The following is a 19,850-nucleotide window of genomic DNA, read 5'->3' on the forward strand; positions in this document are numbered from 1 at the left end:
AAAAATACGCATTCTCTTAAATTCTCGTTAAAGACGTGCTTGTTTCTCCAATCTCCATATATATTTGGTATCGAAAGAAGTTCACTTGTATTCGAGTATGCAAGTAATATACATATAAGCAACGACGTGGCAGAAAATCTCTTGATAGAATGACCCTCTTGAATATTTGAGATCAACACATTGTTTGGACTATTTGAAGCACTAAGAGTGGGTATAATATTATCGATCCTCCATCTAAATGAATCGTATCTTCAATCCAAAAATTTATATGCAATTTATTGAGTGCAAGGATTTAACATAACCATGTCAGAGACCGATTGTACGATAATGCCTCAATCTTTGACCCGATTAGCAAGTGCAACGAGCTCATCAATAATACAATGAATGATGTGCTTCGAAAAACTCAATTGCTAGTTTCTCGTGATGTGCCTTTGCAAAATTTTGTGAAGTGGAACTATTAGTAGATGCTATCATACTCTGGTTGTCTCAATCCATGTTATATTTGATCAACTCCAAAATTTCCCCCTCAAATGTTTAAAAAATGGCATTATTAGTTTTCTCTTAGATTTCTCTTCATTAATTTCTTCATTGTCACGATCATCTTCATAAGAGTGACTACATAACCATCACACTAAGCGTTTAGTGTGCCACAATTTATTTATTTTTTACTTAAATGAATGAGTGAAAGGACATGTATATGTTGGATAATTTATTACTTTAAATTATCGGATCTTTCATGTTAAATCATCAAGAAATACAAGAATTAAAGCGGAAGCGTATCTGAATCAGACATGGTTATTGCAATAATGAAATTCACGATATAGTCTTCCAAATCTACACGCAGTCTCCTTTTCCTCTCTGTGATGTGATGCAGAAGAGAATGAATAATACGTGTGTGTGATCTGGGGACCATAACCTATTTATACAGCGACGCCCTTTGACCTAATTCTGCCCATCATAGATTAGGATTTGGGCTCAGTCTCTACACATATGTAAACCCACACTTTAATTGGATACATTAAAGCCCAAAACCAAAGTCTTATTAGATCACTTTAATTGAGCTCAACCGAATTCGATAGCCTATAATTTAATACACAATTATTCACACATATAAGCCCATCTATTGATTAAAAAATTCTTACAATCTCCCACTTGGGCTATATGTGCCACCTTATAATTGTGCATTAAACATAACCTTATAAGTAATCATAATTTTGTTATCATTATCGAATGTATCCCAAAACAATCCCGTCCATCAATCATATCAACATAGGATCAAGGCGGCTTTCGCTATTTTCTCATAGCTAAATCCATCAATGGTCATGTACATCAATATAACCGAATGATATGGATCAAACATAGATGTGTAGCATGGAAATTACATGTAATGTGATCTGTAACATGCCTATTTCCAACTGGTTCACCTTAATACCTTATTGAGATCATTTTAAACAAGTTCAGAGATAATAAACCAAATAACTTTATAACTGAAAATAACTTTAACTTTAAACGGTATCCAAAATAACAGTACATGTGTCCAATATGAAAAGCAAAAATACAAACTCCCATTGAAATTAAATATCCTCAAGAGTCATTATACCCATATGAGCAGTGTGCTCATGAAAGACCTTGGGTATCAATCCCTTAGTAAGCGGATCCACAACCATGGAGTTTGTCCCAATATGCTCTATTGACACCTGTCCACTCTGAACTCTTTCTTTAACAGCCAGGAACTTGATCTCTATATGTTTTGACTTCGTCAAGCTCATGTTGTTATTGGAATACAGCATTGCTGATTTATTGTTACAAAATATCTTAAGTGGTCTTTCTATATTGTCCACAATGCGTAGCCCAGTGACAAAATTACATAGCCATATTCCATGATTTGATGCCTCATAACACGCTATAAACTCCGCTGTCATGGTGGAAGTAGCTATGAGTGTTTGCTTAGCACTCTTCCAGGAAATAGCACCTCTAGCAAGCAGGTAAATATAGCCTGAAGTAGATCTCCTACTATCTTGGCATCCCGCGAAATCGAAATCAGAATAACCGATGATCTCCAACTGATCGGATCTCCTGTATGTGAGCATGTAGTCTTTTGTTCTCTATAAATACTGCATGACCCGTTTGGCTATTTTCCAATGATCCATTCCCGGGTTACTTAAATATCTCCCTAGCATCCCAACAATGTACGCTATATCCAAACACGTACAAACCTGACCATACATCAGACTCCCTATAACTGAGGAATAAGGAATCTTCTGCATTTCTTTAATTTCTAAGTCATTTTTAGGGCACTGACTTAAGCTGAACTTATCTCCTTTAGCCACAGGGGTATCTCCTGGTTTACAATCTTGCATGCCATATCTTTTAAGTACCTTTTCGATATAGCTCTTTTGTGATAATCCAAGAATGCCTCGAGAACGATCTCGGTGTATCTGAATTCCTACACAAAATAGGTGTCACCAAGATAAGCCTATATCGTTGTTGGCAAGCAATATGTCATCGACATATAAAACCAGAAAAATATACTTGTTCCCACTGAACTTGTGGTATATACAATCATCGACCAAATTCATCTCAAAACCAAATGAGATGATCACCTGATGAAACTTGTAATACCATTGACGAGACGCCTGTTCGAGTCTATAGAAGGATTTCTTTAATTTACAAACCATTTATTTTGCATCGTCCGATACAAAGTTTTCTGGTTGTACCATATAAATTGTTTCATCAATATCACCATTGAGAAAGGTTGTCTTAACATCCATCTGATGTAGCTCAAGATCAAAATGCACTACCAATGCCATTATAGTGCTGAAAGAGTCTTTCGAAAAAATTGGAGAGAAAGTCTCTTTATAATCGATGCCTTCTTTTTGTGTAAAGCCCTTTGCGACAAGACGAGCCTTATACCTTGCTACATCACCTTTCGAATCTCTCTTGGTCTTAAATATCCATTTGCAACCAATAGGTTTTGCACCTTCAAGCAATGGAATGAGGTCTCATACGTCATTGTCCTTCATGGACTTTATCTCTTCATTCATAGCATCGAGCCACTTTTGAGAGTTAGAACTTTCCATGGCTTGACGGAAGTCGATCGGATCATCTTCCACCATTCCAATGTCAACTTCATGTTCTTGGAGAAATATGATGTAATCTTTCGAAACCACACTTCTCCTCTCTCTAGTGGATCTTCTTAATGGCATTAGTTTTTGAAGCTGTAGAGTTTATTCTTCTGGAACAATTTGTTGATCTTGAGAGGGAGGTATGACATTGTCTTGATCCAGAGTTGCTTCTTGAACAATATCAAGGATAGAAACCTGATCATTGTCATGGCAATTGGAGGAACCCAGAGAAATTCTGGTAAGGTAGAATGACTAATCATACTTCTCACCATGTCCTTAAGCGTTCTGTTTTGTCTCTCAGCAACACCATTCATAGTGGGCGAACCCGACATAGTGTACTGTGGGATGATATCGCATTCCTCTAGGAATTTAGCAAATGGTCCTGGATGCTGTTCACCTGAACCGTCATATCTGCCAAAGTATTCACCCCCACGGTCAGATCTGACGCTTCTAATCCTTTTGCCAAGTTGGTTCTCAACTTCAGCTTTATAGTTTTTGAACACATTTAGTGACTGTGATTTTTCATGAATGAGATATACGTATCCATATCTTGAAAAATCATCTATGAATGTTATAAAATATTGTTGACCATTCCAAGAACCCGTAAGGAATGGTCCACAAATATCCGTATGTATAAGTTCTAAGACGTCCGAAATCCTATTGGCTTGAACTCTCCTTTTATTGGTTTGTTTTCCCTTTATACAGTTGACACACAAATCATAATCTGTAAAGTCAAGAGGGTTCATAATCCCGTCAGACACAAGTCTCTCAATTCTCCTTTTGGAGATGTGACCTAATCTCTTGTGCCACAACGAGGCAGATGTCTCGCCATTTAATTTTCGCTTTATACCTCGAGTACTTACATGCAATGTTTCATTATAAGAAGCAATTGTATCAATTGAATAAAGATTATCATAACCTGACAAAGAATCGGAACCAACCAATTTTGAATCATAAAACAGACTAAATTTTCCATTTTCAAATGAACAAGTATAACCAGATTTGTCCAAAACAAAAATAGAAATCAAATTTTGTCTAAAAGACGGTACAATAAATGTCTCAACAAGATCCAAATAAAATCCAGTCTTCAACAATAATCTAAATTTTTTTATTGCCTCTACTTCTACCCTTATGCCGTCGCCAGCATAGATGTATCTTTCACCATCACTTGGTTTTTGACAACTCGGGCAACCCTGCATAGACATACTGATGTGAGTTGTTGCACCAGAATCTATCCACCATGTATGTCTAGGTACAGAAATTAAATTTACCTCAGAACAAACCAAATAAAGAAAAATACCTTTCTTTACACGTCATGCGTGGTAATTGGTGCAATTCTTCTTCTTATGACCTGCAGCTCCACAGAAGAAACAACTATCTTCAGTTGGTTCCTTATGCTGTTTCTTTTGTGGTGTCGTACCCGTAGCTTCCTAATTAATCTTCCTTTGATTGTTCCTTTTGTCCTTAGAGGTGGTGGCCATATGAGTACTTTCGGTCTTCTCATGCTTCAGTCTTTCCTCTTCGTGGACACAGTGTGAGATGAGCTCATTAAGGGACCATGAGTCCTTTTGACAGTTGTAGCTCACCTTGAATTGACTGAAATGTGTCGGAAGGGATATCAGAACCAAGTGCACTAACAAGTTTTCAATAAATCCAACTTGAGTGCCTTTAGTTTTGAAGCAATATGAGACATTTCCATAATGTACTCTCGAATGTTTCCTTTCCCTTTATACATCATTGAGACAAGGTTCACCAAAAGTGTACTTATTTCAGCCTTTTCATTCTTGGCAAACCTCTTCTCAAGATCCTCAAGAAAACCCTTAGCCGTAGTCACCTTATCGGACATAGTGCCCCGAAATGCTTCTGGAATAGCACGCTTCATGACCATTAAGTTTATACAGTTCGATCATTCCCACTTTTCCATCTCGCGCTTGTCATCAGAGGTACTCTTATCAGTAAGTGCAGCAGATTGATCGACCCGTAAAGCAAGGTCCAGGTCCATGACTCCGAGAACAATCATCACGTTCTCTTGCCACGACCTGAAGTTTGTGCCATTTAACATAGGAATTGAATTGATGCTAGCAGAGATATTAGCAGCAGAACCTGAAACTGAATTAGAGAACGATTATTATGAATAATTCACATGAATATCTTTAATATGAAAATAATAATAATGTCAAATAGTGATAGGGCTCATCACAAGATACCTAGCACAACATCAATATCTAATCTTTGGACAGAAATATCAATTTGTAAGCAGTACTCTTGGCATAGTGATCAAACATTGATAATAAAACATCGTGTCAATCAATAAACCTTTCTTTGGACCGATTTATTGATCAGACCTTAAACCAAATAATCATCACATGTTTATCACCACAGGTGCACGTGTGTCCGGCTAAATATTGATCTTCCTTTGGGCCGACCAATATTCCCGTAAATAACACATGCACAAACACCTTTTAATATTCTAAGTTAGTCAATTTCCACAAGAGAGGTTGCTTTAGGAACATGTTGCTTCGATTAACCAACTTTCGAATATTATATCTCTTAAAAGAGTCCTTAGTACCAAAATTTGGGAAAGAGAATCACTAGTTTTGCATATTTTGATTAGTTTTAAACTTTAGGGAGCCTTAGGATTAATAATTCAAAACTTTAAGGGGCAAAATTAATTAATTCCAAATTTTAGGGGTTCAAATCAATAAACTTGAAACTTTAGGGACCATAATTAATTAATTCAATACTTTAGAGGATCAATTAGAACAAATTTTAAAACTTTAGGGGCCAAAATTGACCAATTCAAAACTTTAGGGATCAAATTTTAAAAATTTGAAACTTTAAGGGTCAATTTGAATTAATTATGAACTTAGGGGGCCAATTTGAATTAATAATTAAATTTTGAGGGCTTTAATTATAAATTCAGAACTTTAATGGCCCGAATTAATTAATTTTAAAACCTTAGGGACTGAATTATTAAATCCTAAACTTAAAGGCCCAAATCTCAATATAACTTAAAGGTCAGCGACTGAAACCTTAATTTTATAACCCTAACCCTAATTGCAAATAGGGGCCTCAAATTATCTAATTTACATAGAAAGCTCCCGTCCCCAAAATCAACCAAAAAACCAGAATACCCTAAAAAAATTTCTTCTTTTGTCTTTCTTGGTGACCAAGCCGGCGCCATAGGCAGTGCTGGCACTACTGCAGCGGCATCACTGCCCATTGCCGGAATATAACTAAGTTGTTCAAGATTTCTAATAGCTCTACTTTGAATATTAATATGTCCTGTATTTGGGTCTGATCCTGTTAATACTTCATGTATTTTACTAAAAAGATTATAAGGATTATTCCCTAATGCAATTAGTGCTTCAAATTCTGGTTGTTTATCTTTCTTATAAGCTTCCCATGTAATTTTAGCACTTTCTCCTAAAAATGTTTCTAAATATCTATACATTTCTAATGTTTCCATATTATCTGATAATCTAATATAATGTCCTATTATTGTATTCTTCCATACTTCTATAATATTATTCCAAGTCTGAGGATCATGTGCTGTAATATTTAATAACTGTGGTTTATGTGGTGTTTGAAAATCTATTTTAGGTTCTAAATGTCTAACTTTTCCTCTAGCTATATAATTTCTTTCTTTATCATTATAACTTGTATAAGGTGTTCTAGGAGGATGACCAGCTAAGTATTGAAATTGTTCTGGTTCTGTTTTAATTCCCATATTTTCATCTACTAATTCTTTATGATTACTACTTTCTGAAATTTCTGTCATATTATCAATTTCTTCTATATTAATTCCTACTCTAATATTTTTAAAATTATCATAATATAAATATTCTGTTTCTCCTATTTGTTTATTTAAAAACAAATGATCTTCTAATTTTAAAATTTCTGTAGGAGATAAATTCATTTCTAATTCTTTAGGATAATAAATTCTATCTTCAATTTCTATTTCTACTGCATTAAGAAATTCTTCTGGTTTTTGTTCTTCTTCATTATTATTATATTCTGTTTCAGAATCATTATTTCTATTTATGTGATTATAATTACCAAACCTTAAACTAGTTCTTCCATGTAAATCTTTGTATGTTATCGCTTCTTGAGGAGCTAAAATTGGTTCTTGATTTTCTAAGAATTTTTCTAAATCCCATTCTAATCCTGCTAAAAGTTCTGAATCATAAGTTTTAGGCTTTATCATTTTTATTCCTTTACTACTCATTAGATTTATTACTTTATCTATGTATAATTTATATTTTGTTTGGGAATTATTACTACATCTTCCTAAAAATCCTATACTTATTAATAAGTTTTCTCCTGAAACAACATCTTCATATCCATGTGTTTGAATTCCTATCTTAATTTTTTCTGAGAAATCTTTTATAGTTAATAGAAAATCTGGATTACAATATATAATACCATTATTATTATTCATATCAACTTTTGTACTAGCTATCATACTTTTTTCCATATTTTGGATTCTTTCATCATAAATAGTTAATAAAACTTTATTTCCTAAATTTTTTCTCATTAATCCTTTAATTCCTATTACTATTAATCCTAAGTGCATAAATCTAAAATTCTTTTTTCTTAATTCTTTTTTAGATTCTTCTGATATTAATGATAATTGTCTTACTTGACCATCTAAACATTGAATTGAGACTTCTCTAGTATGTCTAAAGAATTGAGTTCTTGATTCAAAAATTCCTCTATTATAAAGATTTTCTGGATTAAGTAATTGTAAACCATGAGTCTGAAATCTATTATAATCTTGTTCAGGATCTATAAGTTGATAGAGTTTTTAGTTGCCGACGTCGATAGCTAATAGTCATGGCCGGTCCTGTGAGGAGTCCAATGAGGCCTGCACCTCAGGCCCAAAACCTGAGGGGGCCTCATCTCTTGGCCCATTTTTTATTTTATTTTTTTTAAATGAAGGTAGACGGGAGAACCCTAATAATTTCTCCCCATATGGCTCCCTCCTCTTTTGTCTGTCTTACGTCTCAATCTTCACTGAAATCCGTTTCATTAGGTACCTTTATTTCAAATTCTCCACTTTACATCCTGTATGTGAGTGTACATATATGGAAATTTACCGCCATAAGATGCAGTTTGTGCATGCTCAGTTGTTCACTTTCGCATCAATGGTTCAATCACTAGTGGAAGCAAGTCTATTGAGATCCATAACTTTCTGGGCGGAAGAAGGTCTGAATTCTTCAATCATTTTTACATATCCTTGAAGGCTTTGGATTGTAAATGTAATTTATGTTTATGATTTATTTGTTTCATTTCTTATGGCCTTTTCATTTGTGAATGATTAATTTAAACTGGCCTTTTTTCCTTAATTGGATCCAACGTGGATATTTTTATTTGTCATATTATGAAAAAAATTTGGGTTCCTTGCTTTAGTTTTATAAGAGAGGCCATTTTTGAGTCTGAGTTGTTATTTGGAAGAGTAAATGATTATTTCTCTTTAGAAACAACCTTGTTATGCTGTTGATTTTAAAATCTTTGTTATATTTGCTTGGATAATTATTGGATTTTTCAAAGATGATATTAGTTATTTATTTAATTGTCTGTACTGTGAAAATCATACGAGGCTCAAAGTGAAAAACTATTTGTGAGTTACTTTGCACCATTTTTTATCCGTGGTGCTTAAAAGCTTCTTCTTGAGTATGTATTAATGTTGATTTCAATCATTTATAAAATCACCGTCTGATAAAAAAAAAATTGCAAATGCATTTATGTTTTTATCATTGTATTAGGGGAAAATTAGGGGGTTTTGGTTGTAGTGGGAATTACTTGTCTTGGCAGACTTGTATTGCATTTTCATTCTAAATTCTATACTGAATGCTGTCTCAATTTGTTCACTTGCTCTTATGTTCCTGGAAATGTTGGGATTGAATCAGAGTTTAGGTTTACATTAACTTGTAGGCTATATCAGGTTAGGAAGGTGGATTTGCTTGATGGATATTATAAATCTGGATCTGAATCTGATTTCAAAATCCATAAAATTCATAATCCAAATTACGAAAATAACGAAAATTATATCGCAAAAGTTTTCAAATTCAACAAATTATAAATCCTAAATCATCAAATCTGAAAACTTTATAGAATATTGCAAAAATCAAATTAAATTATTCGATTCTCAATGATTCAACACGAAGAGGCTCCGATATCACTTGTTGGATAATTTATTACTTTAAATCATCAGATCTTTCATGTTAAATCATCAAGAAATATAAGAATTAAAGCGAAATTGTACCTGAATCAGATATGATTAATGCAATAATGAATTTTGCGGTATAGTCTTCCAAATCTACACGCAGTCTGCTTTTCCTCTCTATGATGGGATGCAGAGGAAAATGAATAATACGTGCGTGTGATCTGGGGACCGTAACCTATTTATACAGCGACGTCCTTTGACCTAATTCGGCCCATCATAGAATTAGGATTTGGGTCCGGTCTCTACACATATGTAAACCCACACTTTAATTGGGTACATTAAAGCCCAAAATCGAAGTCTTATTAGATCACTTTAATTGGACTCAATCGAATCTGATAGCCTATAATTTAACACACAATTATTCACACATATGAGCCCATCTATTGATTAAAAAATCCTTACAGTATATCCTATCTATTATTCATACATATATTTATTCATTCCATCATCATCATCCATACACCACAAAATGTATATAACTCCTATTTAAAGATACAAATGCAATGGTCATACAGCAAAAAATTCATACAAGCCACCCCAATTAAGTGTTTTGCCTTGATTCAGTAAAAAATAGTGGATTTCTCATCCCAACTCTTCCTTTTCTAAGATGAAATGAATGAAGTTTATCACTATAACTATCGTTTTGGTTACAATAAGAATATTATCATTGTCAGTTAGCTCTTGAATGAAAACAAATTAACCACTATGACACGCTTCCATTTTTTGTTTATTAATTTATCTACTTCATAAATAGGTTTGAGGCTCCTCAAATTTTCAGATGAGGAAGACTCTATGCGTTCAGTGAACAAACAAAAGTACCATAACAAAAGTCACATAATATTTCCAATTGCATAGTATGAGCTGTCCTAATTAATTACGTATTTCATCAATAAAAATGCCTTCTCATATTTGATGATCGAGGTGAGTCAAAGTTGATTTCATCACTGTACATATTAGGGAAAGGAGAAAGAGCAAAGCCGGCACTGAAAAATTCGAGGCCCTAGGCGACTATGTATCACGAGGCCCCATCCACTTGGCAAAGTGCTAACCAACACCTAAAACTCCCCCACCCAACCCCCTTTCACTCTGCTCGTACTAAGTGGCTTGCTATGTTAGTAAATATGGCATTGGTAAGAGCTCCTAAGTCCTAAGCACGTGAGAATCTATTTGACAAATTGAGAAAATTGATTTGGCAGGGTTTCCCACTTCTCTCTCTTTCTCTCTGTCTCTAACGTCTTCGTCTTTCTTCTTTCTGTATCTCATACAAACATACAAAATACAAATGCACTCCTATATTGGTTGCAATAATCGGTTTGATTGAGGCCATCGTTTTTGAAATCTGGTTAGGGGTGGACAAAATCTAAACCAAACTGCTTAAACTGCCCAAACCGACCAGAGTCGATCGGTTTGGGTAGGTTTTTTGTGATTTTCTAGTTGGGCTCGGGTTTTGGGTTAAGAAGGCCAGCTGGGTTAGGTCGGTTCATATGTTGACTTATGAAAACCGAGTTTACCCGACCCGACCAGCTTAGATTAAAAGAAAAAGGATTCAAAACACAACCCTAAACCTAATAATCTTCCAAGTTCCAACTCTCTCTCACATAAAATCGCCAACGTCGAAAACCGTCAAAGGTCGTCGGTACTCTTCATTTTTTGTGGTTTCGAATCTTCTAAATGTCCAAGACCGCTCATCTTCTAAAAATTCACAAATTTTGATTGATTTTAACCTCATGCAATCATGTCAGAGGTTTTTCCCCTTATTTTTGTATGTTTATTAAATGGTCTACAGACAATTGATTAGTCCAGTTACTGTATTAGGATTCAAAATTTGTGCTATAATTAGCTGATGGAAAATTTTGTTGTGTCTGAAGAATTATTGTTAGGATACAAAAAGGTGAGCATTTTTAATGCGGTCTTGCTAGTGGTATATCGGGGTGTACCTAATGGTGTACACCCACTCATATGGGCGAGGGATCCACTCGAATAAAATATCCTTTCTTTCAGATAAGTCCCACACCCGTGTGAGTGGGGTGTACACCATTCAGTATACTCCATTATGTACTACTAGACAAATTCTTTTTAATATGAAGAAAAAGGGATTTCCGGTTGTAGTTTGCATAACATTTTAGGAGCGTCATCTATATTTGTTTTTTGCATGCAAGGTACTGATATTGGGTGTATACATTGTTTGAGCTATAATCTAATGGTTGAACTCCCCGATATGATATCTTACAATTATCAAGGGTTTTTTGTTGATAAGATAATCTAATGGTGTCAATATATGTTGCCATTTTTCAGCTTTAGGGATCGACTGCATATCTTCGATCAAAAGATAAAATAAGCCAAAACTTAATGCACTCTATTACACCCCGAACTGAACCCACGTCAGGCGAGGTATCTAACTCTCATACAAAGTGGTTCCACTTCGGAAAGTCCACCATCACGTCAGCCGATGTGTGGAACGCTCATACGAAGTAGTCCCCTTAAGTGGTTCCAATTGAGGTGATCTGTTATCTTGGCAGACTTGTATTGCATTTTCATTCTAAATTCTATACTGAATGCTGTCTCAATTTGTTCACTTGCTCTTATGTTCCTGGAAATGTTGGGATTGAATCAGAGTTTAGGTTTACATTAACTTGTAGGCTATATCAGGTTAGGAAGGTGGATTTGCTTGATGGTGTCACAATTCTTAGATCTGGGAAGGTTAAAGGATAAGTGGGTTTTGGATGGAAATGACATTGAGCATAATACACCATTGAATTTTGTATTTACGTTGATTTCGAGGGCCTAATTTATGATCTTCACCTCGGGCCCCGACAATCACAGGACCAGCCCTGCTAATAGTCCACCATCAAAGGCCATAGGTACTCTTAATTTGTTGTGTTTTCGAATCTTCTAAATATCAAAGACCGCTCATGTCCTAAAAATTCACAATTTTGATTTGATTTTAATCTCATGTTAGGGGTTTTTTCCCCTTATTTTTGTGTTTTTATTAAATAGTCTACATGCTTTTTTTTTATTTCTAAATTGTTCTTTGCAATGTTCTGGCATTTATATGCTTTCTCTGTGCATTCAACCTTTCTCTGTGCATTTATATATTAATTTTCCTAATGAAGATTTTCCACATTTTATTTTACGTGATAGTGACTGAAGTTAATGGACGGACATTTGGAGTTTGGACTTTCTCGACTTTCACTCTATGCTTTCTCTGTGCATTCAACCTTAGCAACAAGTCTCTGTATTTGGCAACCTTTTTTTATCCTTCATCTATGCTTTTGGCCATTTCCTGACGGACTACCACATTTACCACACTATGGCTATTGGAAATCTGACAACTGTTAGCAAAATAAATGAATTTTATTTGTTTCCTCAGTCATGTATGATCATTCCTTGTTTGGAGTGTCATGTTGATATTGTTCTCTTATATGCTGGCTTTGTTTTTGCTATTGCATTTCCTATAGTGAGCAGAAAATTTTATCCATCCAATGTTTGCATGAAAAGGTGATTTAGAAGCTATAATAGCATTTTTGTGTGCAGTGATAATAAATAGCTTAACAGTTGGCAGTCTCTATTTTTCTGGTGAAATATGAAGGCCATGGACACGGGTCGATGGGAATGCATAAACGGTTGTACAATGTGCGTGATCTGATGAGAGTCTACTGTTGTTTATTTGGTCGCTGTTGAAATGATGTCATGTGTTTTTGACTGTTCTTTTGCATCATTTTGTAATGAGGATTTCTTATGTTTTAAGAGAGATGGACATTTTGGTAACTCTAGGATCTAATAGTAACCTAATTTGGTTCTATTTTGGCTAAGAACGGTAGAAAAAAGGGCAGCCATAGAACAATAGATCATATGGATTTGAACATGAATTGTTCTATTGTGCTATTTACTTGTAAACTTTATTGCAGGCAATTTCATTTCTATCAATAGCTTTCATTTCTCCACTTTTGTTTTTGCCACCGACTTATTGCTTCACATTAACTATTGTAGAATTTGAATGCAATTTTAATTTCTCTGGATGACTTGTAATATTTGCTTTCATTTTTTTTTTTTTCTGGATATCAGTGCTTTCTCTTGTTATATCTCTTATTGGTTGTGGTGAAATTTGGAATCTAGTGTTTTGCAATTCTTTTTTTATGTCTCTCAAGTGTATAATATCATGTAAAGTGGAACTCTTTTGACATCTTTATGCCAATGCAATGCTTGGTTTTGGTTATTATTGTGTTCAATTTTAGTAACCCATGCCTTAATTATTTATATTGATCAATGATGTTACCCTAGTTAATACAATATTGCTTTGCTATCTTCATTGTGAATCGTGAACAAAGGGTAAATTACAAACCGCCTAACCCAACCAAACTTGATTGGATTGGGTTTAAAATGCATAATTGGGTTGGCTGGGTTGATTTTATACCAACTCGGACATGTTGGATTAGGTTGGGTTGAGTAAAAACCCAACCCAACCCACGCCCACCCCTAAATCCAGTTGCAAATTTTCACTTAAAATGGATTGAATTGATCAGTAATCTTTTGACTACTAATTCATTGATTTGTAATCGGTATCGAGTTGAGAGGTGAGTTATTTGTTTGCGCTACGTAGTAAAAGTCAACAGTTGAATAAAATGTAGATGTCAACTTTTATGATTCTTGCAATCATCAATTGAATTTTTTGTTATTAAATGTCTTTTTTATTGAGGTTTACCCTGATTTACATGGGGACATAGTAAGTTCTTTTGCCTATGTTTGAGCCCCATTTTCTAAAGAAATGGATTTTGTAATAGTGCCTTTTCTTTTTAAGAATGTGTGACTAAAAAGTAGGTAAAAATTCAGAATTTATGTATAAAATGATTTTACCCCTGTTTGAATCACATTATTGTGAAAATAAAAATGAAAAATATAGTTGTTATCGACCTCACATAAGAGATAAAAAGTCAAATATACTTGCTTGATATGATAGATAACGGTCATATTTTTTATTTTAATAAGGAAATAATAGGGCTCAAACAGAGTCTTTATTAGAAAAATGTATGTTTAAAAATGAGTTTGAAAAAAAAAATGAAATTCTTGATAATGGAATCCATGGACAACCAATGAGGGATGTTCATAATAAAGTTTACAGATTGTTTTAATAATGAGACTCAAACAAGGGTTAATTAAGAAAGATTGGTTTGAAATCATGAGACATAAATTAATGAACTTTAACAATCATACAAAAATTTACTAAAAAAATCTTTTATTTGACTTTATCTTATTATTATTTAAAAAAAAAATTCATTTGATTTTAATTTCAAGTTTTAAAGGATTTTATCCGTACAAAAGTTAAAAATGATTTTATCTAAATAATTAAATAAGATTTTAACTTATGGTGTTATCTACATTAAGTAATTATGATCTTGAAACTCATTTAAAAGCATGTAAGAAGTTTCTATAAATCTATTAGTACGACTTGTCAAGTTGAAAATTGAAATTATGAAAAATATTCTAATTTTTGCATTTCGAAAATTTGAAAATTGTATAATTGACTAATGAAAGGAATTATTAAGTAAATATTGTCATTTTTATGTACCGGAGGATGGTTGAAGTTGACTTATTGCCTTGTACATGTACGCTGAACATCTTGCTCGATTGTTACTGTAGCTTGAAAACGGTAGCTCTTGGTTTTGCTGTTATGGGTGGGATTATAAAAAGGGCATATAGTCCTGATATTTTTATTCTTCAATAAAATTATTCAAATGGGGTTTCAACCAAATGTTACATCTTGGGGAAGTTGTCTCATAAGGGCTTGGTATCTAACGGTTTTACATATAAACATCACGATTCATGGCTTTTCTAAACATGGAAATATGGAAAAAGGCAAATAATTTGTTTGGGAAGATGGAAAAGGAAGGTTGTGCACCAAATTTGATCTCTTTTACCATGCTTTTGCAAGGAGTTTGCATTCATAATGAGGCATTAAAAGTGGTTGAACTCCTTCAAAAATTGACCGAGAGAAATATCTTCCCTAATGACACACACGATACCGCTATTTATAAATATTTTGTCCAAAGACGCAAATTATTTGAAATATCTAAGCTTGATTCCGAAATTTTCTTCCCATGGCTGAATTAAACATGAAATTTTGTAGTTATGAACATTTTAGGTTTTTGGTCGCCCACTTACACGAAAGATGTATCAAAACTCACGTTGACAGAAGTTATGGAATGCTGCAAAAGCTTTTCATAACATCGCATTATCACGACCAATATTATAAAACTTGCTAGTTTGACAGCTTAACATTTTCTACCCAAAAATTGAAGATTTGGGCAATGAGACCTGACGTTACATCAACTCTTTTAAGATATTTTTTACTGGAAAAAATGGTTATGAAGCATGGAATATGGGCTTGAGGATTTGATAGCTTCTACTTTCTTCGGTACTTCTCTGGTATAGTTATTACACCATGGATGGTTGAAGGTAACTTTCAACGATGACAACAATAGTTTGAGGTTAGTTCCATTACACCTGTACAAATTTGGACAATGGACCGATTGTTCAGATGTTGTGCCAATTTATAATAGCGAATTCAGGATATAATACCAGTCCTAACCATTAAGAAAGTTCTAAGAGAAGCAGGAGATGTTGGTAGTAATTCGCTTTATCTTCTTCCTTATATCGTTGTTGTGAAACTACATAGCAGACAGGGATTTGGATTAAGACTTGTGAGTGATCTCCTGGAAAGTGCAACAACTTCATTCCTTGCAATTATGCTCTTAGGAAGTCATTTATGGAGATGGATAGTTTTTGGAACTGGTGATGGTTTTTCTTGTAGTGATGAGATTAGATTAGATGGTTTAATATGTTTTGTATTGGATAATTTTGGAGGTAGAAAATAGTTGGCATTTTGTTGGAAGTTAGTAGTATGGAAAATTTAGATAGAAAGTAATTTAGTAGACAAAGTGGGTAGAAGAAAGGAACTTTATTAGAATGACACTGGCTTTTACTTATATACAAATGAAAGACTCATGCCCTATTTATAAACCATGGCTTACATAAGATTTCTTCTAAATAATTCTACATGTGCCTCCAAACTACACAAACTTTCTTGGTGCCCAAGTTTCTCTAGTAAATTCTAGAAAATTCTGATTTTTTATTATTCTTGCTTGCTAAGCAATTCTAGAATCTTCTAGAAATTCGTAAAATATGCATCAACCATCAATACTCCTCCTTGATGCATATTTTAGTAACTCCAATCATTTCTCATAGTATTTCAAACTTTGCTCGTGATAGTGCCTTGTGAATATATCTGCTAATTGTTCTTCAGTCTTACAATGTTTGTGCTCTATCTCTTTATTTGCTTCAGCTTCTCTGATGAAATGGTTCTTGATGCTAATGTGTTTAGTTCTGCTGTGGAATATGGGATTCTTGGCCATTGCTATTACTGACTTGCTGTCGCAATAGATCTCTGTTGCTTCATTTTGTGGTTTTCCTATGTCTTCAAGTATATGTTTTAACTATATAGCTTGACTTGTTGCCATTGCTGTTGCAATATACTCTACTTTAGCTGATGATTGTGAAATTGTTGCCTGTTTCTTTGTGAACCGTCTGCTTTTGGAGTACTATCTTCTTTTTCTAAGTGATTTGTTGCTATCTAGAGGTGTTGCTACTGTTTTGAAACCTTCTATCTTGAACTTCTTTAATAGACTCGTGGTATATTTTTTTGAGCAATGAAGATCCTATCTTGAAATTAAGCTATCTCGATCCCAAAAAAATAGTGCATTAATCCCAGATCAGTCATCTCAAACATTTTCATCATATCTTCCTTGAATTTCTAGATCATCTTCACATCATTCCCTGTATAGATGAGATCATCAACATATAAAGAGATTATAAGTGTACTGCTTGTACCTTGATTTTTGATGCATAGAGTTGGTTCACTTTGGCTTCTCCTGAATCCTTACTTCGTGAAGTAATTGTCTATTCTGCTATGCCACGTTTGTGGAGATTGTTTTAATCTGTATGGGCCCTTCTTTAGTTTGAGAACTTTATCTTCTTTGTCTCGTACCATGTACCATTGAGGTTGCTTTATATAAATTTCTTCTTCAAGATAGTTATTAAGAAATGCTAATTTGACGTCTAGCTGGTAAATCTTCCACTTCTTGTGTGCAGCTAGTGCAATCAACACCCTTATAATGTCAAGACGTGCAACTAGAGCAAATGTCTCAGTGTAGTCGATGCCAAAAAGTTGTGAGTATCCTTTAGCGACTAGCCTTGCTTTATGTTTTTGGATTGAGCCATCAACATTGAGTTTTTTTCTTGTAGACCTACTTAACTCCTATGACTTCTTTGTCTTGAGGAAGATCTACAAGTTCCCAAGTGTTGTTTTTCTCGATCATTTTTATTTCTTCATCCATAGCATTTCTCCATTCTGGTTGTTTTGAAACTGCTTCATAACTTTCAGGTTCAATGATCATCAAGTTGCAACTTTGATATATTTTCGATAATCTTCGTGTCTTTCTTGATGACGATTCTGGTGAGTCATCTGGTTTTTCTATTGTTGCTTGCTGTGGAGACTCTGGTTGATTGTTCTCCTCAACGTCACCTTCTTGCTTTTATGGTTGTGTTAGGATGCTGATAGCTTTTCTTTCGACTTGACTAGTGTCCCAGTTATATGTGGCATCTTCATCAAACTTAACATCTCCATTTATAATCAGCTTCTTTGTCCTTAGGTTATATACTCTATAGCCTTTTGATTGAATACTATAACCTAAGAAGATTCATTTTTCTATTTTTCTCATCTAGCTTACTTCTTTTCTCTAGTGGAATGTGTGTGTAGCAAATGCTGCCAAAAACTCTGAGATGCTTTGTTGATGGTTTTTGTTCGCTTCATGCTTCCACTGGCATTTTGTCTTGCACAGTTTTAGTTGGACATTGATTTAGTAAGTAGAGTGCAGTGCTTATTGCTTCTGCCCAGAAAGTTTTTGGAAGACTTTTCTCCGTTAGCATAGCTCTAGTTGTCTCTATTATTGTTCTATTATTTCTTTCTAACACGCTATTTTGTTCAGGCGCGTATCCAACTGTGAGTTGATGCTCCATTCCTGCGTCTTCACAAAACTTATTGAATTCATTTGATATATATTTTTTGCCTCTATCGCTTTTGATAGTTTTGATATTGCAACCATTTTGCTTTTCAACAAAGTTTTTGAACCTTTTTAAAATCTCAAATACTTGGGATTTTTCAAATAAGAAATATATCAACGTCATTCTAGTGTAGTCATCAATGAAGTCGTGTGATGGAGTACGCATCGAACCTCATATATCTGTATGTATCAGCTCTAATAGCTTTTTAGCTCTCCAAGACTTTTTGGATGGAAATGATTGGCGGTGTTGTTTACCGAGCAAACATCCTTCGCAGACTGCATCAATTTCTTTTATGACTGGTAAGTCTCTCATCACACTCTTTTGCTGTAGGATTCTCAGCCCGTGGAAGTGGAAATGTCCAAATCTTTTATGCCACAGCCATGACTTGTCCACTTGTGCCATCATTGCTGCATTGTTTGTATATCTCCATTGGATTGGAATGCATCTATTCTCTTGCTTTTTAACTCTTGCAATTATAAGAGATTTATCTTTCTTGCCATAGATCATGCAAGAATCTCCTTCAAAATATAATGCATATCCTTTCTCCATCACCTGACCTACACTTAATAGATTTTGATCTATTGTAGGGACTAAGAGAATTTCTTTGATGTATCTTTTGCTCTTTTTTGTATTAACGGCAATAGTACATTTGCCTGTTGCCTCTATAAAATTTTCATTGCCAATCTTGATTTTTGCCTTGGTTTTATCAAGACTGAAAATACTTTCATTTTTCGTCATATGATTACTACAACCATTGTCTAGATACCACGAATCTAGTTTGTCATCAGATGCATCCTTGTTAGTGACGTAAAATAAACTTCCTTTTTTATATCATTTTCTTCAGAGAAATTAGTTTGATGATTTTGTTTAGAACGACAAAATTTTTCGTTGTTACCAAATTTTTCACAGTGACATTGTGATTATCCTTTAAACCAACAGTCCTTCTCCAAATGACTTTTTCTTTTACCTATATCACGTGAAGGATACTTGTCGCTTTTATCAAATTCTTTTTCTTGAGTTTCTTTATTTTTACAATTTTCTTTAAATTTTCTCCCACCTTTAGATTTCTGAAATTGCATATTAACTTTAGATTGGAATGCGTTTTCTGTGTTAATCTTATAATGTCTTTCTAATCTTTTTTTCATGTGCTTCTAATGAACCCATTAATTCTGCAGCTGTCAACTTATCTATATCTTTTGACTCCTCAATAGCTACAATAATTGTATCATATTTTTCTGTGCAAGTAATTAAATTTTTTCCAATGACTTTCTTTTGAGGAATATCATCTCCATAAGATCTTAATTGATTTACTATTTCATCTATTCTTGAATAATAATTTTTCTTAGTTTCAGAATCTTTCATTTTTAAATTTTTAAAAT

Source organism: Olea europaea, unplaced genomic scaffold (genome assembly GCF_002742605.1).
Source record: "Olea europaea var. sylvestris unplaced genomic scaffold, O_europaea_v1 scaffold2915, whole genome shotgun sequence".
Taxonomy (NCBI): Eukaryota; Viridiplantae; Streptophyta; class Magnoliopsida; order Lamiales; family Oleaceae; genus Olea; species Olea europaea.